The 24,807-nt window shown below is 40.8% G+C and overlaps 1 protein-coding gene across 3 annotated transcripts in view; it reads left to right on the top strand.

Moving 5' to 3' along the window:
* The window catches only part of nhsl2 (NHS-like 2), a 247,858-nt gene that overhangs the window by 158,908 nt on the left and 64,143 nt on the right, over positions 1 to 24,807 (top strand). The gene's annotated exons all lie outside the window — the stretch shown is intronic.

The raw sequence follows: 24,807 nt of genomic DNA, 5'->3' as shown, positions 1-24,807 counted from the left end.
CTGATAACAGTAAAGCAGATATGGGGAAGATTGATGGATGGATGGATGGATTATAAGATTATTACACCAGCTAATGGCTGATGGGGCAGTTAAAATCTGTCTAGGTGTGAGCAAAAACCTGCTAGAACATGGTTATTGATGTAACTACAGTTCTGTGAGTATCTAGGTAGACATCAAAGATTATTTTCTTTTTCTTTCTTTCTTTTCCTTTTCCACAAATGATGGAGTTTTATTGGTTTGTTAGTAGATCAAGGTTTCAAATCAGCATCACCTACGCTGAGCTACGTACGGTTGGTTTTTGCAGGACTGCATGCAAGCGCTGTTGCATACTCTCTCAACAGGCCTACAGAAATGGACCCAAACACAGTACTGTAAATCCTCCATATGATGGTCAGTCTAAATTTCAGAGGTTTTTTTTAGGTCTACCTACTTCACTGTGACATAGATTAGGAAAACAAAACAAACATATAATTAAGTCTTAATCTTGTTTCATTTCTCAACAATTATATAAGCATTGATATCAATTCGCAAAAGAGTTTTACTGAAAATTTCAGCTTTACAATTCACAAAGCTGCTTTTGAATGTTGGTCTGATTCGCTGTCCTCTAGCTGCTTAACCGCAGTCTGAACACACAGTTCAATCATCTCTCTCATTCAACCATAAATTGATGGAGCTGCTGGTGTGAAATTGAAATGTATTGAAATATACTCTACATACCGATAATATACTTTGCTCCAGTGCGATTTACAGAAATAACATTTGCAGTGATGTTAGAAGAGCAGTAAAGAAACTCAAACTCTATTAATTTAAATTAAAGTTGGAGTTTTGGAAGCGTGTCGATGGAAATAATAAGTTTGCCAAAGGCTAAAATATGCTAGCATTAACCAGTAAATGTAAAGCCAAAAGTTGATTTTATTCCTGAACAGAGTCTTTTAGTGCAGCACCATGATTGCAATTATTTTCACCCAGCAACCAGTGACAGTGAACCAAGGAAGTTACCAACTGATCTCTAGTGCTTTGTGACCGAGGCCTAAATCAGTGACAAAATTAATTAACATAAGAAAGGAAACTTTATGTTTCTTTTTGTTTCAGATTCTATGTTTGTTTAAAACACAGTGCATTTATAACTTAACTTTAAAATAAATTTAAGTAGATTGAAAACATTACATTTAATGTTTTAACTGAAAATCTATTTGATTGATTGATTGTTGGTAATAATGTGAAATTAAATTCACATTAGCCTCATTTTTACAACATAATGAAAAATGTCAGGGTTTGGCTGGCCGGCTGAACTCCAAGGTCATACTTTGGTGATGTACTTTTTGGCCCATACTGCAAAACCGAGTGAGATGGAGGTTTGGTCTCTTGCTGCACATCCCCCCTGAGGCGGCCAAGTAATGAGTGATGAAGCAAAGCAAAAGAAAAGGGAGAGAAGAACTGAAACTCAACTTCAGATTAAGGTTACAGAAGAGGCAGCAGAAACACAGGGCAGGTGATTTGTGCAGTGATATCAGTGGACAGCGGGCAGCTGCAATAAATTTTCTGATGCAGGTGGAAAGTGCTAACAGCAGTGGCATCGTCTCTGTGTTCAGATCTCACTGCAGCACATGAGCCTGATGATTGTACTGCGTGCTTGTGTGTGTGTGTGTTTGTGCAAATCTGAATTAAATGGCTGTGTAAATGATGGCTTTGACCCATAAGTGACTTTCCCTGAAGTATTTTGGCTCCATTTCAGCCTTGGTGTTTGTGTCTGTGTTCCTTCTCACTTCTCAGTCCAGCAGTTTTTCCTTCAGTTTTTCAGTCAACTTTGACATCAATTAACCAACAGCTGTCAGCTTTCAGGCTACAGAACCTTTTTGAGGTGACGTGTGTATAACTGATTAGTTTAGCTTAACGTAACAACAGGAGTTTATCCAGTTCCCTTTGTTAGCAAAGCATTTTCTACATTTCTTTCTGAGATGAGTAAGTTAGTGAGGAAATGTTTGGTGTATTGTTAAAGACTGGAGAAAATAAAGGGCTAAATCACAACAACGAACACTTCAAGGTGGTTTATATTATAAGATAGAGACTCTTGGTGCTCTCTGTGACAAACAGTTTCTTTACAACTTTACGCGCTCAGTCACTATTTTCAAGACATATTTAATAGAACCTGGTCATCATCATTGGATAAAACAGGTGCTGACTGGCTACAACATTTTGACTATAAAGTTTTAGCCAACCAGTGATTGCTGTCCTCTTTTTTATTATTATTTAATTTCAAAACCCCAGTATGGCTTCATGATGGGACTTCACTAACGATTCACAGGCTACACAGTGGCTGTCTTTGCTTCTCATTTGATAGAAAATTATGGTTTATTCCAGCCTGCTGCTACTGTATTGTTGTTCCCCAGTAAGAAATAAGTTTGCTGTGGCTCAGTGGTTCATGCTAAATTTCCACTCTCCACCTCTAATATAGGAATTCTGGAAAATGAGGAGTTATGTGAAATGATGAGGGAGAAAAGCAGGGACCATAAACCACACTAAAACAGGAATCATTCTACATGTTCAATTTTCTGTCCAAAATAGACATTGTGCTAACTCGAGCGAAGCCTGCGAGCAGTTTCAGGTAGACAGCTTGTTCTCTTTCATTATTTCCCATTACTCTCCCTCTGCAGCAGTCCTATCTTTAAGTGTAACCCCTCCACCCCCTAGCATCCACCTGTAGGATCCTGGGGATGTTTGCTTGTCGATCCCCTAGTTTCTCTCGGTAAAGGGAAGTCATGCTGAGTTTCGAGCCTTTAGCAGACACCAAACTCAAACTACATTCTGCTCCTATAATGAACCGTTTTGCCGCAGTAATACTTTCCATTTGCACCGATCCATATAAGCTGTTCACGTCTATCAGCTAAAGATTCTGTGTGCAAAAGTCTTCTTGTCACATTTTACCCTTAAAAGGCTGATCCCTTCGTCTCAAGGAGTCAACATGCCAGGTGGCTCCACATGTTTGATTTGGCCAAGTTTCTGTTTGGTGACTTGTCTCCAGCTGGAATCAAATCAGAATCCTTTTACCCACCAAGCTAATGCATTAACTGTGTTAGTATACAGCATGAAGGGCTATTTGCTCCTGCCCTACCTCTGTTTAAATATAATCTCTGAATATTGTACCTTTGTTGCTTTTTAAGTCGTGTGGGATATTTTGCAACAAAGATTCAGTGCTGTCTGCTGAGCTAACTATAAACTTTTGTAGTGACCTAACATTTATCTTTTGCTTTGAATTGAAACAAATCCATTTTTTAAAATGTCCAATGAAGTCAAATTTGTGGTTATTTATTGTTCATCTTCAGGCTCATCGGATCATGGCGCAGCACAGGGTCTCATCTGTGTTGCTTACGTTTATTAGAGCTGTCTGGGGAACAGGAAGAGAACAGGAAATAAATGGAGTGCTGTTTCCTGTCAAGCTTGCATCTGAGACAATAGCTGGTGGAAGTAATCTGACCAAGCCACAGCCCTCCAGGGTTAATATGCGCATGTGTTGGCTGGTGTATGGCGAAGGTGTCCTGTGCACTGTCAACCCAATGAGAGCGCCATACGTGCTGACACAACGTGGAGATAAGCTTTAAAGAGGGGCAAAAGGAAAAGTAAACACATTCTTTATGGGGAGAGCTGTGGATGTAAGTCTCAGTGGGAGCTGGTTATCGGTCACCTGGTCCTAATGGGGCTTGTAGTCTGCTGTCAGACAAGGTTAACTCTATTAGAGTGGGCTGAAAGTAGAGGATGTGTGCCAAAACAAATGTGAGGGCCTGGCAACCGGCGATAAGGAGACTCTGGGGACTGTAGTCTGCTCTGACAGATGAGACCAACTGTCAAAGTGCCAGACAGGAAGCACAGCACAGCCTTGGATGGTTTTATTCTGACAATTAATTTAACTGGCGACTGCAGTGATTTAATAAAACATATAGTCCAGTCCATTTACAGTAATTTTGACTTGAGTCCCAAAACAGAGCAGAGGAAGCAGATAGGATGAGAAACATGGCACCAATTAAGGCAGACACAGCTTGAAAAGAGGGAGCTGAGGTGGAGTTGGGTTGCAAAGCAGCTTGAAGGGACAGGAAAGTATTAGGTAGGCAGTGTGGCAGTATCAGCCAAGTGGATATGGGCTGACTGGAGACCAGTTATTGTCAGCTGATAAATGGCGGCTGAGCTTGATTGCGTGGCCGGAAATAATTCTGTGCTCACTACTTTAATTCACCTGCCCTGAGATGATACACAAAGGAACAGTGCAAGGAATACAAGCACAAACCAAAACATTAAATTTGGGGGTAACAATAAAGAAACAGTTTCAGACTTGAAATATATGTTTTGAATTTTTAAAAATCCGTCTTCTTGGGAATTTTACCCCAGAGTTGCTTTTTGCTCTGTTTTGGTCTCCACCATCTCCAATGCAAAGCGCTCTTTAGCTACAAATGCTTCATGGTTTCTACCAGCCTAACTGTATTTTATTGTTTGATTCATTGTTTTTGATACTTAATCTGTTTATTTTTATCTCATTTGAATTTTTATCATACGTTATTTACTATATTAGAATGTCTCTATGACTGCTGCGTGGCAGAAGTCCGTCAAAATAAGAATTTAATTGTACAGCATAAACTTCCTGTGTTTATCTACATGTGCATATGACAACAACACTATGTCTACTTTAACTTAATTTGATTCACAGTAGATGTATTGCACTGAAAGTTGGATTTGAAATGGTATTATGCTTGCAGTGTGGGCTGTGGTGGATTAGAGGTAGCTAAAAGCTGCAAGCTTCTTTGACAAGCATGCAGAAAACATCAACCTTGCTCCTTTGATTTCATTTAAAATTAAGACTGGAAATCTCCAAAGCTTCATCTGTTGCCCACTCTCTTTTACGCAGTAAATGTCCACATCTGTCATCCGGCTGTTTGCTCCCACTAGAGTACAAGAAAAGCAGCCACTGCATCGTAGACCTGGTGGGAAGTTTATCCGAATCCAGACTAAACACTAAGTAATTCCACCATTGTTATATAAAGAAAAGACGGTGTAGCTCTGATCACACCTCCAACTGCCTCATGTTTGTACTGCTCAAGTCAAGCAGCGTGGTATCAGCTGGAGGATGACGGCTTTCTCTGCGACAGGAGGCCAAAATAAAAGCGCTGGGATATACCGTCGTTTTAAAGCAGCAGCTCTGACGCTTTGCAACATGAAATATTAAATTCACGAGCGAGTGTTACTCGGTATAAAATGTTAAAGCGACATCGTGTACTGTGGCTGTGATGCAGTAATAGAAAGTAAGTGTTTCCTTGTAGCGTCTTCTTACATTTAGAGGAAACAGTCTCGGCAGTGAAACAGGATTTCCTTCTGGCTGCTGCAGACCAACTGCTGCGTGTTGCCAACACTATCACTTTCTGGCTTATTAAACTTTTATTTTGAAATTTTGTGTTGCTCTGGGAGATTTTTTTTTCTTTTTTCCCCCTTGGATATGAATTAACAGCTGTTTTGGGTGTTGGTGTGTGTGCACAGTATACCTCGGACCATCTGTGTCCTAGTGTATACGGCAGTAGGACATGTGTATCTGCTACAGGGTGTGTGTGTGTGTGTGTGTGTGTGTGTGTGTGTGAGGTAAAGTGATAAAGGAAGATTGATGGTTTACAGCAGGACGAGTGTGCATTCACCTCAGGTGATAGGGTTAAAAGGTCGCAGGGAGGGACCTTGGCAGAGGAAAGTGTGTGTGTGTCTGTGTGTGCGTGTCTGTGTGCATGCTTGTGAACTGGCGAGAGCAAAAGTGTAGCATGAAAGCTTATTGGACAGGAATGGGTGAAGCCACTGACCTTGGAAGACCTGTGACATCACTTCCTGTCATTTCGCCGCAGTCCTGTCCTCAGGGGCGAGAGGAGGGACACATCGACAGATATACGGACTCTCCGTCTGTCTCTCGTGTTCACACATAAACATGCACATACTTCCTGACCTCTGCCAGACAACGCTGAGTCAGCCCGTGTTTGTCCTGCGCAATGATATCTGCAGTGTGTGTGTGTGTGTGTGTGTGTGTGTGTGTGTGTGTGTGTGTGTGTGTGCGTGTGTTATCAATCAACCTGATAGATGATTTGTGACTCTGTTGATTCTGAATTTATAGCCATGAGTGTAAAGGTGACACCCAGTCCATTATAACAATATGGATATGAGTAAGCAGAGAGTGGATCAGGGCGTGGACTGTTTTAAGGGCTGATGTTTTTCTTTCTCAACAATTGCATTTATAGCCAGTATCAGTGGGCACCTTTTATTTTTAGAGGCCCATAGTTGCTTAGAGAAAGGGACACCTATATATATCTAAGCTTACTGGAGTAAACACTGAGCTGTTTTCCAAACTGAGTTGTTCTTTCGTGTGTTTTGGCCTGCTTCCACAACAACCTAAGTGGATTTGCATCAGAAGTTAGTGAAGGTGGTCTCTGCCTATGCAGCTACGCTTGGAAAAACTCGGAAACTATTCTAAAGGTGGTCAAACTTTGCCTTATTTGATATTTCCTGAGAAAACTTGTCATTAAGGGAGCAGAGGTGGCCATCAAATGAGGCAACGGTATTCAAAGATGATGGTTGCCATGGTTGTAACATGCCAACAGTCCATTTTCCTTCCGCTTATCTAATCAGGGTCGTAGGATGGCTGGAGCCTACCCCAGCTGTCATGGAGCAAGAGGAGGGTTACACCCCGGGTTTATCGTAGGGATAGAGGCAAAAGTGTGCCAAGAAAAACCTTCCCCCTCATAACAAAGCATTTCCATCTGTCTACTAGTTGGAGGGTCAGAGGTTTGATCCTCAGCTTTTCCAATCCACAGCTGTCCAGCTGTTCCCGGGCAAAGATACTGGATGCCTGCTTGCCCTCACGAGTACCTCTAAACGTCAATCAGTCTCTGATTAATAAAAAGTGTTTTAAAAATCACAGCTTGCTTGCAGTTTAAAAGACTTCTTACCTTCTTTGTGTCTAGTGCTTGTTAAAGTTACCTAGCTTTTATTAGCAAAGCATACACTTCCTAGTGTTTCTACTTTTGTCTCTGTATGAACAACATAAATGCCCAGTATGAGATAAATGAGAATTATTTTGAACTTTCAGGCACACAAAGTTACTCTTGAGAAGTAGTACCTTCTAGATCTCAACTAATATAGAGTTTTATAGACCAATACCAATATTTAATTATTTAAAAATCTGATGAATGAATGTTTTTTTCTTTTAGACACTAGACACAGATAGATGTGCAAATAGCCAATACTAACTGATAATATCGATCCGCCAATAAGCCAGTCAGGCTCTAGTCTCTCCTTTACAGAGCAGACACCTGCCCTGCTTTTGCGCTGTGAGGTGATCCAGAAAGTTCCTCTGTAAACTGAAGGCAGTTCAAATTGGCTGTTGGTCATATTTGGTCTAATCTAATTTCTTTATGGAAATCATCGTTGTGCCTCAGCATGACGTGTTGCTAATTTGTTGTTTTCAAATCCTCCGCTCGCACCTTCAAACACTTTACATGCCTGCAAAGTGTGTGTTAGTCGGGCAGCTCCTGACCTTATTTTCACTTAACTATGCAAGATTAGCGCCGAAGGAGAGTTTTAAGGGGATCTGAAGGGATTTTGTAGTTGAGAGAGGAGCAGAAATGAGATAAAGCTCATATTTGGGTCGGGACGCTCAAATACGCTCAAGTGAGTTGCTGGTACACAGCCCGTGGTGTGGCTGCAGAAGATGAATGACATGAAAGATTAGGAATCTTGCTTTGGGAAATCAGCCTTTTAACTCAAACATTTGACTGTCAGAAATCATCTCCTTTCCTTTTTAAGGTGGCACTCACGGCTGATTACAGCTCAGCAGGAGCTCTAATGAATGGGACTCACTCGTTGGCAGCACCGCCAATGTTAGATCACTGTGGGTATTAAATAGTCCACACCATATTACTGCCATACCAGCGAATGTGAAACAAATCTGCATTTGTTTGACATTCTTTTTAATATATGCAGAGACATTATGCATGTGTGGCATACACAGCAGACTGCTTTGTATTTATAGAAGTTACGCTTTTCATCTGCCGGGAGCAGCTGTGTTTATTAAATAAGACCTCGCTGTTTTGTTTTTGTTTATATCCACAGAATTCACAAAATAGCACTGATGTCTTTGGCAAACACTGGTTATACGATATTCACATTTATATTAGTGGTTTTTATGAGAGCTTTACGTTGTGTAGACTATCACCCATTTATCACTTGCATTGTTGTGAATGTCACTAGAATTGTGTGCTATATGTTGTTGCCTCACCTGTGTGACAGAGGAGGATGCTAGGTGAGATCATCATCAGTAACCATTGCTGGATTATTGGGATTGTGAACACAAAAACTTGCCACATGCACATCTACTTACTCGTGCAGCTACATGTGTCCTTAGCACACTGAGTTTGGTCTTTATTCTAAAGAAAGGAACAGTAATTGATCAAGTTGTTAAAGACCAGCAGCCACAAAGTCCAGATTCAGTGTCCCTTTGTAACAGGCTGTGTGTGACACATCGTGAGTTCATTTCTAATCCTAAACATCTACAAACGGTCCTTTACTGGCAGGTGATGACTGGAAGATTCGTTTTAACTGTTTAGGTTTAGAAAATGTTAAATGTTACCCGTTATCAGGGACCATCATCATCCACAGGCAATGTCAGAAGGCACAAATGAATTTAAATTTCTCTCAGTTTTAAATCTGTTGACTGTTTCACTTCATTTCCATAACAATTCAGTTTCCATTTAGCCCTCTTGCACTCTAATCTGTCACTGTGTTTTGAATAGCATGTCGTGAATGAAATTATACTTTAAGAAAAGCTCAAAGCCTCACGAGTCAAACGGCGCAAAGCATTTTGGCATACCACAGAAGCAATGACGTTTTAAAAAGAGTGCATACACACTGAAGATCTTACATTTTTGTGCCATCTACAGCACTGGGACACATTTCTGTTTGTTGCTTTTACCGTATAATGCAACATGTGTGAGTTTCATGTGTCTTAATGGAGTGGATGTAAAAATGTTCAAGAATTACAAATTTAATCAGCTGCTTTTGAAGTTCACAGCACTGAGAATTTCCAAAGGTACGCCTATTCGTTAACTGGTGACTTTACATTGGCTGTAGGTGTGATTGATTGTTACGTCAACTTTATTTGCCAGCCCTGCGATTGACTGACAACAGAAGCTGTGTCATGTTACTGCGCCATCTGCTGGATAAGGTTGACTGACTTTCTATGGAGAAGTTTGTGTGGTTGAATTTTTTATGTGTCCACTAGGCTCCACTCAGATCTCAGATGATGAGTGTGAGGTCTGTACATACGGCCATGTGCTTGCCCGTATTTTGTGACTGCACAGACTTGTCTGAGGAGAATTTACATTACAATGTACCAACTATAGCAGCACAGTGGCATGGTGGTTAGTCCACCAACAGCATGGGGCCTTTTTGTGTGGAGTTGGCATGTTCTCTCCTTGTCTGCATGGGTCCTTTTCAGGTACTCTGTCTTCCTCCCACAGCCTAAAGACAGGCTTAGCTGGTGATTGTTAATTGTCCATGGGTGTGAATAGTTGTCTGTCTCTCCCTCTTAGCCCTGTGACAGAGTGGCGACCCGTCCAAGGTGGACTCTGCATCTCGTCCTATAGTAGCTGGGATAAGCTCTTGCCCCCTCGTGACTGTGAATGGGATAAGTGGAAGAAAATTGATGATGCATCAACGACAGACGCGCTCCAGGTGGCAGATCTCAAATGGAGTTCAAAGGAGTACAGCGGAAATGACTACTAGGCCATCGGCTTGCTTGTTGTCTGTGTCTGCATCAGAGTATTATTGAAAGTTTCACAAAGGAGATTTAAAGCAGTGACTTCTCACTTTCACGTCCATTTCTGTTTGACAAAGTGACTAATCGCCTAAACAATCAAGACACTTGTAGGACAACGCAGGCCTATAAAGCTGCACTCAGAAAAATAAAGGTGCCAACTGGAACCAAAAGTGGTTCTTTAGACTGATGCCATAGAAGAACCTTTTTTGGGCCACAAAGAACCTTTCAAACAATTTCAGTGGTTCATTGAAGAACCATTAAAGGTGCCCCAAAGAACCATCAAGAAATGGTTCTTTGGGGCACCTTTAATGGTTTTTCAAAGAACCTTTTTAAAAACTTCCTTTAAGTGGTTCTTTAAAAAAACATTTTAAAGATTTAAAGATTATAACTTTGGCCCCCACCCCTGCCACCAGTATATTTTTAAGCAAGTATTTCTAATTTTTATTTGAATATTCAGTTTCCTACCATCTGCTCTTAAAGGGTAATTGCCAGGTAACCCGCCCTCCCCCTTCGCACACACATGCACACAAAGAAAACACGCAGTATAATTCACACTCTAATTATAGTGAATAAATATTTATGCCATTTTACACCATCAAACTTAGATAGCTGATGAAGAACCTTTTGTTCTTTAAAGAACCATTTGCAATAGATGAAGAACCATCTACAAAATAAAAAGGTTATTTGATGTATGATGGTTCTTTAAAGAACCATGAAGACATCTGAAGAACCATAAGTTTTCTGAGAGTGGGGGCAGAATGGCAATGTTTCTAGGCAATGATGGTGCATACAAGAGGCAGGGTTACTGGGACCTCCCTTAAAAAGCTGAAAGTAGAGTCACTCCTCTGCATAAAAAGGAGCTGGCTTCCTGATCTTTCCATGTGATCACCTGGAAAGATCCTGGACTGGTTGGAGAGATCATATCCTTCAACTCGCTAGGGATGCCGCTGCAACTTTGACCCAGATAAGTAGTAGAAAGTGGATGCAAGGATGGATGGATTACAGTATTTACACATTAACAACATTAACAAATCACAGGAAGTTCTAGTGGGTTCCAAACATGTGCTACAGCTCTCTACAGCCCTCTTTAGTTCCATCTACACTGCAGACAGGACAGGTCTTCCCTGCGTCGTTCAGTGGGGATCAGAGGCATTCAATCAACGTACAAACAAAAAGGAGGCACACTTCTTCCTTATTAGCATGAACCTAGAGATCCATAGAATTCTAAGTCCTACATATTAACATACAGCATCACACACAGGTGTGCAGCACAGTGACTGAGAGGCTGTCATTACGTGTGTGTGTGTGTGTGTCCACCTGCTTGTGTGTGTAAATCATGTGTCTCCACAGTTTCCAGCCAGGCTGAATTGGCTGAATAATAAGAGCCTGCATAGAAAATAATGGCTATTAATTTTAAAAATACAGACGGGGGTCTCCGTGTGGCGGGTTTGGGAGCCGAAGCCAACCAACGTGTGTGTGTTTTGTCTCTTGTGACTCATGATAGCTACCTCCCTGTCTCGCTAACCATCGCAATCAAAGTGACTCAAATCTATGCGTCAGTAATTAGCATAAAATTGGATCTTTGTTCTTGTTAGCAAACGCGGATGAACGCATCCGGCTCTTCAATTAAACTCCGGCTGAGGTGCACGCACATACATGTGGATGGAATCGGGATGTGGCTCCATCGCTTTGTCAGAATGAGAGAATATGACCTTTAGGCTACTCGATTGTTAGGTTTTGCCATCATGGCAGACCCAAGTGCATTAGGCATACACACATACACCTCTCCTTTTCCACTCAATTCCATTACTCCACCCTCTCACTTATCCCCCATTTTTTTTTTGTGTGTGTAATGAAGGAGATATGATAGACGACGGAGAGGGCGGAAAGCTTGGAGGGAGGGATGAGCCGGAGAGAAGAGTAGGGGCGAGTTTAAAGAAGCAAGTTAAACGAGGGAATAAAGGATGAAACCAGGCGAGACGTGGAAAGAGAGAAGGAGGAAGAGCGATGAGTGAGAGGAGGGAGGGCGAGGATGAATTGTGGCTCATATCACTGTAAATTACTTTCAGGGTGTAATTACTGCAGACAGCCAGGTCTCACTGTAGAGCACACAGGAACACACACTCTTGTACTAAGCGTGTGTGTGTGTGTGTATTGATTTACTAACTGTATTTGTGTGATTGCATTTGTCTTTGATTGCCTAAATTAGCCGAGACACAGCGGCCTTTTAATAAACTGCCTCTCAAATGCTTATCGGGGTAAGAAGTCTGCAAAATGGCAGGAAGTCCTTTCACAGGAAAAAGAATTTCAAGTATTTACAAGTGTCGAGTGGTGTTTCCTTCGTGGTGACACAGCTGTGAAATTTAAATTATGTTCATAGATTGTTTTGCTTTGTTTTGGAGTTTTTTTAACTTGCTGTTTAAATCTGGAGTATGATTCGGCCTCCACAACATCTTTTCTGTTTTGTCAGATCCCGTTGGAACAGCAGCACAATGTTTTTCCTGTCCTGTCTGTGGCTCCGAGTCCTGAACCCGGTGTTTACTACTCAAGGAACAAATCTGTGATCTGAGCTCTGCTCTCAAAAAGCTGACTGACAATTTTCTGCTTCGTGCTTTACTTCCTGTAATTTATTTCTTTGATTCTTTTCTTTTCTTCCTTCCTTTATTTTACTTTTCCTTTCTCAGTTTTTCATTACTGTAACTCTTTTCTTTCCTTCCTTCTTTACCTTCCTTTATCTCTTCCTTCTCTCAGTCTTCCTTCCTTGTGTGCTCCTTTCCTCCTTTCCTCCTTCCTTCCTTCCTTCTTTACTCCCAGCATTTCATCTTTACTCTCTTCATTTCCTTCATTGACTTCTTCCTTCTTTGGTTTTCCTTTTCGTCCTTTCTTCAGTTCTTCCATCCTTTAAAATCAGGTTTGTAAGAAAGCTCCACTATATTAACAATTACAATATAATAAGCAGCTGAATTCTCTTTAGTAAATCAGGATTCAATAATGGATGGTGTCTGGTCAAATGCAGGATAGATAGGTAATAGTTTCCTCACTGCTGTCTGTGTTTTAAGGCTAAATTTCCTGCAGGGGGCAGCACTGAGCTATGTAAAAACATGACAGGTTGCAGCAGTCAGAGCATGTATTTAGATGCCTGCTCAACACTACTCCTTGCACACGAATGAGATCCACATTACCAGTCGACATCTGCTTTAAAGAGGAGTCTTGACAATCCTCTTCACGAGAATTTCATTACATCCTCATCAATGTCTTCAAGAAATATGTTTACACCCTTTCCTCCATATTTCACTGAGAAATGTCCCAGACTTCCTGCACGGATGAAAGTTAATGGGCACTCAGGAGGAAAATGTACTTTCGAGTTAATAGAATGTCGATGAAATTAAAAGTTATCAGGCAAACGTGGCCTCGATAATCAGCAGAATCCAATTTTTCATTTCATTCTATTCAGGGTTGTACTTTGAGTTGTCACAGTGATGCATGAATGTGAGTGTCCCACGCAGGCTGCTCTAGGTGATTTGTGGCGCTTATAACCAGCCAGGTTTTTGAAACGGCAAAGATGGCAGATGACCCGTCTATAAAATAAAATGTGCAGCATGGACTTAAACACAAGCAAATACTGGACACAACTTGGGCTAAAAGATAAAAAACAAATGTGGATTAAATCACAAGTAAATATTGGATTAAATAGCTTAACTTAGTAAATATTGTATTGTATATTGTACTTAAATGTGTGAATATATTTTATTCATTAGTAACTGATGATTAGTAAACACTAAGGCTCATTATCATAGGTCATTATATGAATAATGTATATCCAGATGTGTATAACAAGGTTTTACATGTGTTCTCTAAATCTAACTAACCGCAGTTACCTAATTTCTGCTCATTGTGCTTCATCGTAGAGCTGCGATAGCAGAAAATAACCTCCTGCTTTAGTTAATTGCTCATTTGGCCACCAGGTTGAATGGGCTGCTTTGCATGAGCGTAGCCATGAAAAGTCCCAGTGGTAGAACTTCACACGGCTGCCGGTGTGACTCAGATTGGGATCGCTATTTTAGTGTTGCTCATTCTGTCACCAGGTTTTCTTAATTGACGTTCATCAAGCTGATTGGGATGTTTAGCTAAACTAATGAGTCACAGAGGACAGAGAAGAGCAAGCATGTGGTACCTAACAGTTTTCAGTACCTTGGACAGCACGACCAAGACGTAAAATACTCAGGCCTCATTACCTGCCTTTACTTTTCAGCAGGTAGTTTTGTGTTTTCACACTCTGGGGTTCTATTACCTTAATAGCACAGAGACTTAGAGGTCACTTTCCTGACCTTTATTGTTTGGTCATAACAACAAAGGTCGGTATGGATAATGTTGCGGCTCAGGAAGCCTGCTGCTATTGGATAACAATACCCAGGCGGACGGCAAATCCTCCATCTGGGTCTCAGAGTACTCGCTAAATCTGATTTACTGCACACCTTTTATTAACAGGGAGGAAACACAAGGAACACACACACACACACACACACACACACACACACACACACACACACACACACACACACACACACACAAACATCTAGTTTTAGCCAAGCTTTTGCTTGGTGGTGACAATGTTATTTAGGACTCCCATAAATGAGTCTGCTGAGGACCAGGCTAATGCTAACAGCCGCTCATAAGCCTGTCATTCACAAATATAAACACACGCACACAAACAAGCGAGCCAATATTTGGTGTGCAGCACTGCGGAAGCTCTTCAGCTAACAACCACATTACACTTCCTCACAAGTGTGCGAAGGACACACTGATGTATTTTTGTTACGCATGCGTGAAATCTCTGCAAGCACTTGAGCGATAAAATGTTAAATATGAGGAATGGATAAGTTGTGTTTTAACCGTCCATCTGTGAATGTGTGTGCGACAGAGAGTGTGTGTCCGGTGATAACAGCTTGTCTAAACCTGCATCCTCCCTGCTGACACTCCAACACACACACACACACACACACACACACACACACACACACACACAGAGGGGAATTAATTAGTAAAAAGGCATCAGAGGAAAATAACTTCACCCAACACCTCGCTAATGCACGCGGGCGTGTGTGAGTGTGTCAGTAGGTGTATTGTGAAAGTTCCTCTCTATTTTGTGCAAGTGTGTGAATGCAGAGTTGTGTTTTTTTGGTGCTGGACTGTTTTGTCTTTGTAAGGATGTGTGTGTCATTTCTCTCTCTTTCCTCGGTGAAAGTTATCACTCTGGTGTTTTCTCTGCATCAGCTAGAAATGAGGGAGGGCGTTTCCCACCACCCACTGCCCTGTTTGTTTTAGTCTGTCTTGTTCTTCTTCTTGATGGTAATTGTCTAACACTGAAATGCTACAAGGCTCCCCTGATTCTAAACCTTATCTTAGATGTGACTGATGATTCCACAGAGAAGCAGAGAGGCTTCCCCTTATTTGGTGTGAGGGAGACTCTAAGTGGGTTTTCATTTTATTGCTCTTTAGGTCATTCTTCCAAACAGTTGTGTGTTTAGACTCATGTTGTGTTGAAAGTAGGCACGCTCTGATCAGATATTTGGATATCAGACCGATTCTGACTCACTTTATTTCTTAGGATAAAAGAATCTATTCAAACCTATGGTCTATGTGAAGAAGTAAACCCTGTTAAATCATAAAGTAGTTGTTATTAACCACATTTTTTGGAAAGCTGAAACCTCCTGAATCACGAAACCCTTGAAATAGAACCTGTCTGACAAAGTGAAACAGGCTGGCAGATCTCAAAAAGCAATACGTCGAGCCACGATCTAAAGAGAAGTAAAGCCACTGATATCTATCAGTCTGGAAAGGGTTAAAATCAATTTCTAAGGCTTTGGGATTTCAGCGAACCACAAGGAGAGCTTTTATTCACAAATAGAGAAAAACGGGATCAGTGGCGAACCTTCCCAGGGGTGGCTGACCTACCAAAATTACTCCAAGAACGGATCGACGACTCATCCAGGAGGTCAAAAAAGAACCCAGAACAACGACTAAAGAACTGTGGACCAATAGGGCCTGAAGTTCTGGCCTAGTCAAAGTCTTTACTTGGATCCAGTTGAAATGCTTCGGCACGACCTTAAACAGGTTTAAACCCTGCAATAACTGTGAAATAAAACAATTCTGCAAGGAAGAGTGGGCCAAATATCCTCCACAGTGATCTAAAAGAGTCATTGCCAGTTATCACAAATGCTTGATGGCAGTTCTCGTTTCCAAGGGTGTAACAGCCAGTTATCAGTTACCAGGGACAGTTACATTTTCACAGGTAGGTTTGTATAACTTTTTCCCTTAATAGATAAACTGCATGCTGTATTTAGTCAGGTTATCTGTGACTAATATTAGAGTTTGTTTCATGATCTGAAACATTTAAGTTTATGGAAAAATCCAAAAGACTGAGAAATCAGGAAGGAGACAAGCACTTTTTCACAGCTCCGAGAGCTAGAGCCAGCCGAAATTAGTTTTAGGAAGATGGAGATTATCACAAAGAGTGTAAAATAAGTTGAGTAGGGTAGGTCTGTGATCGTTATTTGCATTTCATGGGAATTAAAGCTCAAACACGGAGCTGGCTTGACGTTGCACTGCATTTATTTCCAGAACAATCTTTTTTCTTTTCCTAAGAGCACTGAGGAGATTGGCTTTTTTTTTTCTAAATCTGCCCAGTGATGCCCAGAGGCTTGTCTCTCCTCTATCCAATCCCTCCATCTTCCCTCCTTTTCATGTCACCGTGGTTACATAAGGGAGGAAGGGAAATAGTGACATCTCCACTGAGGATGACTGCGGGTGTGCTCTGTGTATATGTGTGTATTTGGCTGCTGTTCAACTTTTAATCAAGAATTAGTTGTTAACCTGAGAGGAAACAAGTCTCCCCGAGGACTGGTGCGTCTCTCGTATCCGCCAGAGCAGACTCTGTCATCAGCTGCAGGTCTGAAAGTCTTTTGAGGTCAGATGCCATGACTGTGAAAACAAAGCCAAATCACAGTTATTTCTCTTTGCAAAACAGGGATGATTACCCAGACTTTGTCCTCCGTCACTCAATACAAAAAAAAGTTTAAGGTGACCATCTATTTTACATATTATTTTATATGTTACTGGTATTTAAAAAAAATAATTCTCATTTAGGATCCAAACACTTTTTAAAACATATTTCTGTATATTTTTTTAAACCTCTGAAAGTATTCCCAAATGCTCCTCCTTTAAATGACGCTACCAGCAGTGCAGGTTAGAGGCTCCGATTACCCCTGAGAAACTTATAAAAATATAAACACTCATAAAATATCCCTGTAGCACACTTCCCTTAGTAAAAAATACAAACTTATTCTGACAGTGAGACCATATTTTGCTAATTTCTCACATACAAAGGAGGCGTCTATAGTATTTGCCAGGTAAATAAGAGATAAGCAGTCCAGACAAGAAAAATAATGTCAAGAAAAGTTTCTATAATACAATAGGTTAACTCCACAGAATGAATTATAGCTTTCCAATAAAAGTTAGTACTATTTACAAGATTGGCAATTCAGCTAGCTATTTTATAGGTTTTGTAAATTCCTTTGAGACTATGATTCAGCTCTTCTTATATTTCTAGTGTTTTTCTACATCTATAAGCATTTAAATGTGGGTGGATTCTAATTGTAATAGTAGTTAGCTCTGCCTGCACAGACAATGTGTGATTTAGTCATTGTAGGCTGGTATGGTGGACGATTTTTAAGCTTCTTCAGGTAATTCTTATTTGCAGGCAGTTGTTTTCAGCGTTTTTTCATCTAATGAAGCATTTGTCATTTGTCGTGTCACCTGTTTCTCTTCCAATTAAAACCACTGCTGCAGCGTATTCATGGATAAAGCCTCCTCAGTGCTGTGCATGGATTATTTAGTGAGGCACAAATACCCAACAATGGCAGTAAAAATTTAAAGTTTTACAGTTTTACTACCTTTTAAGTTTACTCCTGTCATCTTGGATTTTTAACTCAACTCCGAGTTGAGGGGGCATTTCAGATGAAAATTCATACTTTTTAATTTGAATTGCGCAATATGACAGGAGCAGGCTCATTTCAACTCTGCCTGCTAAATCTAGCTTTAAGTGCTAGCTAAAACTGGTTTTAGCTAGCACTCACACTCACAGGTTTTAGCCATAGACTGTTTAGAACATGGACATGATTCCAGGTCTAAATAACTAGGTGAAAATAACTGAAGCTATGGGCTCAGTAGGCACTGAAACAAGGGATTAAGTTAATCTAGTAAACAAAAGGAGGATCATCTTGTGTGCGACATTTACTGTCAAACAGTTAATGTCATCACAGATGAGAGGAAAATACAATGTATGGTTATGGTAACAGAGGAGGCAAAAGTAGCTTAGTTAGTGATGACTTTTAGTGTTTGCAAAAGCACAGATCCTCTGTCTATGTGATCTGCCACTGAGTCCACTGAATAGAGAGAACACAGAGAGACGTGTGGATGTGCACTGACTCGCTTTTTTGTTAAGAGTAAGTAAAGTTGCAGTAAATCTGTCAAATTTGCCAGCAGTGTAGCCAAGTTAGCTCATTTGCTGGTTTCCATTAACACCACTCAGATCTCCATTCATTTATCATTTTTATGAAAGAGCTTAAAAGCATTTTATTAATCTGATGTCAGTAATATATGAATTAAAATCCATAGATTATTAAAAAAGCATTAAGGTAACACTACTTTCTTTATTAGTCTGTCTTCTAAGAGCCAAACAAGCAACCTTGCATGATTTTTGTTTCAGGTGTTAGAAGCTCATACCATCGTCCTGTTTCCTAGCATCAGCACACCTCAAAAGCTGCATTTCTTCAGAACTTGCTCCCTGATTGGCACATCACGACCATGTTGCTTTGATTTTTTTTTCTCTTGGAAGTGACAGGTCTCCGTTTTTTATGGTCTTGAAACAGGTGACAGGTTGTACTCTTCTAATGTGGCGTACCTGTCACAGCAGATAGACGACCTCTGTAATGGTAGAGTATTACCGACCGGAATCTGGCCTTTTTATAAACTCAGCTGCTCCGTGTTCCTTTTTGCAGTCAGTGTTTTGCAACATTCAGTGTGGTTTCTATAATTTTTAATGGCTCTTCAGCAAATTTTGTTGTAGTGGCAGTGGTCTGGTTTGGTTACTAGCTTAACTCCTGCGAGGCTTCAAGCCTGTGAAAAACCTTGTTGGATTGATGATGACTCCTTCCTGTGCTGATGTGCAGTGAGAGCAGTGTGAATTCGTTTGCACACAGTCACAGTAACAGTAATGTCTCAAAGGTATGACAGCAAGTAAGGTAGTTAAAACGCCCCCCTCTGTTTCTCTCTTTGGATTTTCTATTTACAGTAATGTGTGCCACATTTTTAGAAACTCCCAAGGCTTCTGTGACTTTGGCACATATTACCTAATCCTCACAAGTGCACACATACGCTCGCAAACACAGGCTCACAGATTTGACTCACACACATCTCCAAAAAGTCAATGTTTGATGTAGCATCTGTGAAGCTAGAGCTGTATGTGTCACTCAGTAGGTATATGATGCATGATTTTGATTGATGACACAGACTTAAAGGATGTAGTGAGAAAAACGTCCAAATCCAGGACACAGAACCTCAGGATGGTGAGGAGCTTTATTGACTAATAGGCTTGAACACAAGGCACTGAGGGAGAGCTGGCAGAGTAAACCTTGTAATTCAAGCCAAGGACAGAACTGACTGAGGCCTAATGAAAGAACAGGGAAAAGGCAGGACACGAGCCTGGAAAACAGGGAGAAACATGGAGCTGAACTACAGCTGACTCAAAAAGAACAAAGGGGAGCATGACTATTTATACACTTTGACTGACTGGGGGATGACAACCAGGAGGGGGAATGAGATACAGATGAATACAAATAGATCAGGGGAAGTCCAGAGAAGTAAAACTAGCACAGGGAGACTAACCTTGACAGTGAAGCAGGACGTAATAACGAGAAAAATACTTGGAAAGAGAGTCTGTAGGTTCTCACTCATCCCAGTTATGATGGTCTAACGTTTTTGAGTTTAATACAACTTCATTTAAGTTCTTGAAAACCTGTACCATCTCCCCCAAAAGTGTCTTGATGGATGCTCAATCATCCAGGTAAGGAAATCCCACAAAGTTGATTTCATTCATCTGGATGTAGTATTTTCTGTGGGAAAATCCAAGTGAGCCTAAGTCTTCTGGTTGTTTTTCCAAGTGACAAAACGTTTCGCCCCACAGAAAACGGCACATCCAGATTAACAGAATCCACTTTCTGGGCTCTCTTTCAAAAGCTGATGGAGAGTCTCGGGTATTTGACCTGAAGTGGCTCCATCACTCCTGTTTGTGAGTCACTGCCCCAACCTGTGAGTTGTTAAGGTCAAATGAGTTCAGGTTTGAATGGCGGTTAAATTGTCCGGGAAGGGATCTCAGGGCTATATTTTTTAGGTTTGGCATATGGGAACATGTGCACATTGCAAGATTTGTCCACCATATCTGAAGTGCACTGCACTGAAATGCTCAGAATTCAAAACTAACTCTACAACTGCTTAAAAAATTCAAAAGTTCAGAGAAAATTAAACTCAAATAGAACAATAAAAGTAAAGCTCAACATTACTAGACTAATGAGCAGAAACTCACATATGTCAACAGAGGGTTCAAAACTCAAAATGAAGACAAAAACTATTTACACGGTAGTGGAGAACTTCTTGCCTGCTTTTATCAGTGATTTCCTTGTTCTTCTGCAGTTAAATACAGCTCATTAAGCCAGTTTAATACTAATTTTCAAATCACGACAGTCCAGATAGTTTAAAAAAAGTATTACTAGCATTTAGAGTAAAGCTTTTCTATCGAACTATGTCACTGTTTTTCTTTATCTTTGAGGAAGGTGTGGTGACACCCGAACATGAATAACTGACAGTAAGTGTTTCAACATCTATCTGACAACATTTTTAAAAACAGTTTTGTGCAGACGTGAACAGACTGTCAGCTGCTACTGTTTTATGTAGCTGTACAAAACCTGAAGCTCTTTGCTTTTACAAGGCTGGAGGATCTTTTTTTTTTTTCCACTCCTTGTTTAGGTACTTTCTCTGCTCTGAGCAATCTTAAAAGTGCATCCTTTTCTATTGTAAACAATGAGCAAAGGAACCGAGCACTTTGAAAAGATGTTCTTAGAGAGCACTCATCCCTGTGCTGGTTTTCTCTCTGTGACAAGGATAGAGTATCTCTCACTGGATAAAGTTTTCTCATTTTCTTTATGCATATTTCAGCAGCGCTACTTTTTGAAATCAACTTCAAGTTTACATGGCGTTCGACCTCTGTCGACGTCTGCGAGCTTTGTTGTGCAAATTCTGTCTAATGACCAAAACTTCCAAAAGGTATACGGTGCCACAAACAACTAGTCTGAATTCTTCGGATAATTTAAAAGTGATGTACACCTGCGACACAACAAGCTTCACAAAATGAAGCAGTTTTGTGTGCCGTCAACCTCTGGGAACATTTCGAGTCCACTAAAGATCCTCTTGCACCCTGCAGATATGGTTTTACTTCCTGTCACAGACCCTTGTTACACACATACAGGCTTAGACTTTGGTTACAAAGGCTTTGTGTGCATCTTTTCAAGTGGCAACAACAGCTAAAAATGAATTGTGAACATAGTTCGGATATATTTTGCACAGACGAGTCAAAACATATGCAGTAGTGTAGATAGGTCTGCCTGCTACCTATTCTCCAAACAACTGAGGGGGACAAAGTCAAACTCTTTAATGGGATATTTAGCTCGCAGCAAGACAGATTTAGCCAGTAAACAGAACAACTTCAAGAGCAGGCAATCCACAACGGAGCGCAGAAGACTTTCTCACCGTGTTCACAAGGATCCAAATAAAAATTAAAATACCAAGGGCTCCATGGTGAGAGTGTATGTCTGTTATAGAGCAGGTTATAAATCATGCATGATCGCCTTTCTTCCCCGCTCTGAGACTGATGCTAACTGACGTGCACTTCTGTATCATAAACAGTAGCTCTCTCTGGTGGGAGCTGATTGTGTGAAAGCAGCTTAGGAAGATGAAGCCGGTAGCTGGGAGGGTGAAATTGTGATTCCATACAGCGCGGCGGGTTTTGTGAGGAGAGACGTCTGCTTCAGAGCAAACAAGACACGATAGTGCCGCTGGATTCTCGGCAGAATAGCGTCTGTCTACCGGGAACTGAGCGCACTTTAAATTTTAACCAGTCTTTCTCAAATCAAGACGTAGTTCCTGCACAGTCCCCTCAGAAACGCATCCAAACCCACACATGTTGGTGCTGATATTTATACTTTGAATTCTGGATGTTTAGCTGCTGTTGATTTTCCCGAGCTGAAGCTTGGCAGCGAGTGGGAGTAGCTGCAGCAGGATTTGACATTTCTGTTAGAGGACAGTCTGTCTCCAAGAAACTGCAGATCACCTTGACACTAAAAGTCTTGTGTGAATCACTGTCATTTACTGTCAAAAGAACAAAGTGAACTGAACTGAAGCCTGAGAGACGGAGCTCTGTTTTGGTCTCTCACTCTTTTGGAAGCTTGATGCTTTAGATGCCTTATGTAAAGGCAGTAGGTTCGGTGGTGAATGAAGCTGTATATCAAACCTGGGTATATTGTTTTATAAGAAACAACTCTCATGTCAATGCACCTAAATAATTTAAATTTATTCTTTGAAGTATTTCTTCCGGATTTCTGGATTTGGATATTGCTTGGAGTCACCTCTGCATGTGGGCCTTTTGATTTCTTACCATTCCAGTTATTAATTCATTTCCTTCTTAGCTCAGACTTTTCTTTGCGTCAGCTTGTTGATCATGAGATAATTTATAGTCAGATGCTTTACGTAACGGGTCAAGTCATCTGCTCTTTTTGAGAATGTTGCAAAGTTTTGATGTTGGGATGACGGTGATGGAAAGCTTTTATTCTTTTACTGAGTCAGTGCTTTCATTTTCTGTGATTTTGTGGTTTGGTCTAAAAAGCAGGAAAGAACTGGAGAAAATTGTTGTGGTGTGCCGTGCGATTACCGGAGCCACTCGTAACAACCTCCAGCCTTTGTAGATGAAGGTCCTCTCGATGACGATCATCATTTTGGGCCCTCTGTGACTTGCAGATAGATTCAGACTGAAATTTGTTCGTGCTACAGTTTACTTAATCACATTTTGAATTTTTTCCCTTATGATTAATGGTGAAAGTGTAATGTTTTGATCTAGTATTGGGTTTCATGTATGTACTGTATGCATCTTGGACTTGGACTGTAATTTCACAGCAGTGTACCGAGAAACAAAATATTATCCTAAGAATAATCTAATTTAACCATAAAAATTGCATAATATAATTATACTACATTTTCTTTGAATATTTGACCATGAAGTTGTAGTTACAAAGATACGGTGAAGGCTAAATGCCTTACTCTACAATAACTGTATTAGGCTTCACCCTCCACTCGACCCTGAAATTCATAGGTGATTAAAAATATTAATGGATGGAGAAAACATTGCTAGGATCATAGCTGATTTCTTAGCTTTCTACAAGCTGTCTGTATATCTGGTTCTCTGAAGGAAATGTCTCAGCGTGTAATTTTGAATGTAGTTAGACTAAACGGCAACATAGCTGCAAGTAATTTAACAGGGGAGTTTGTAACTGTGTTGTGTTTTGTGTTTTTATAGCCTTTGCTGAAATTGCATTGGAGAAAATGGAAAAAAAAAAAAAGAGCAACAAAGTCTCAGAAGAAATACTGAAAGAAATGCTGTAAATGTCCACTGTGCGATGCGTACTGATAGGCGAGTTCCTTCTGTTTTCGGTGGAGCACATCCTGTACCTGAAAGATACTCGCGTTGCTCAAAATGAGAACTGTGATTTGTCCTCAGTAAGGCAGACCAAAACATAGCTAATGTGAGTCTATAAAAGTCTTGACACTTAGCAGCCAGCTTGGTGACAGCAGTTATTGTAAAGCCCGTATCTAAATGAACAGAGAGAGCCAAAACAAACTTCAGTGGTCACAGACACACTAAAAGCATTAGGTCTCCACTCAGATCGGATAAGAAACACTTTAAAAGTTTACCCACTTTCGTCCAGAATTTGGGCTTGTTTCCCCACGTTGTGCCTCTACTAGTTTAACAACACTGTGGCTTCATTACACTTTAATATAAAGAGGTCACGTGGTCATTGTGGCTCATCCCACAAAGGCAAAGGCCAAGTGAAATTCACATTATGGATACAGAGAACGAAGATGCAACATATGTAGGCTACACATAAATCTTTACTGATCTTTAGCGAGTGGATATGCCTCCTACTGATAGCGATGTGAACCTCTGTTGTCCACATCCATGTGTGACAACATTACTGGCTCAGATATTTCCTTGTTCACCCTCTTAAATGGTTCTTTAGGGGGGAAGCAGCGTGACAACCTACACCTTTAGTGTCCTCTTTTGCCAAGTTAGCTTCCAGAAGCTTGACAAAGTTTAACCAGTTTGTTAAGTAATTGTTACCACAGACTCAGCAACAAGACAAATGCTGGCTGTAATTGCCTTCTCCTGCTGAGTCTGTGACCCCTCGCCTGCATTTCCTTTAAGAGCCTGGCCTTTCACTTGGATATCATCTGCTGTCACATTTCCCGTGTTTGTTACTCGTGTTTTATCAGCCACTGGATGTGTCAAATTACTTCCTCGATGCTGATTCAAGGTGACGTCTCATTTATGTCGGCACTGAATGGCCATTTGTGATCGCTGTGGATGATTTGTTTTGATTGTCTGTTTGTGTTGGGAGGGTTGATGGTGACAGGGACCGACGTTTCCTTCCCACTTTTTTTTTGGTTTTTCCCTCCTTTTGCTTTTTATTTCTCCCCCCTCTTTACACGAACACACCTCCCTCTTTTCTACATTTCTGCCTCTAAATGTCATCCCTCCTTCCTTCCTCCTCCCACTCATGTTCTTCTTTTTTTCCTAATGCCACAATCCCTTT

Source organism: Aulonocara stuartgranti, assembly GCF_965226115.1.
Source record: "Aulonocara stuartgranti genome assembly, chromosome: 3".
Taxonomy (NCBI): domain Eukaryota; kingdom Metazoa; phylum Chordata; class Actinopteri; order Cichliformes; family Cichlidae; genus Aulonocara; species Aulonocara stuartgranti.
Note: the sequence above shows the minus strand (reverse complement) of the source record. Positions and strands in the feature narration are given on the sequence as shown.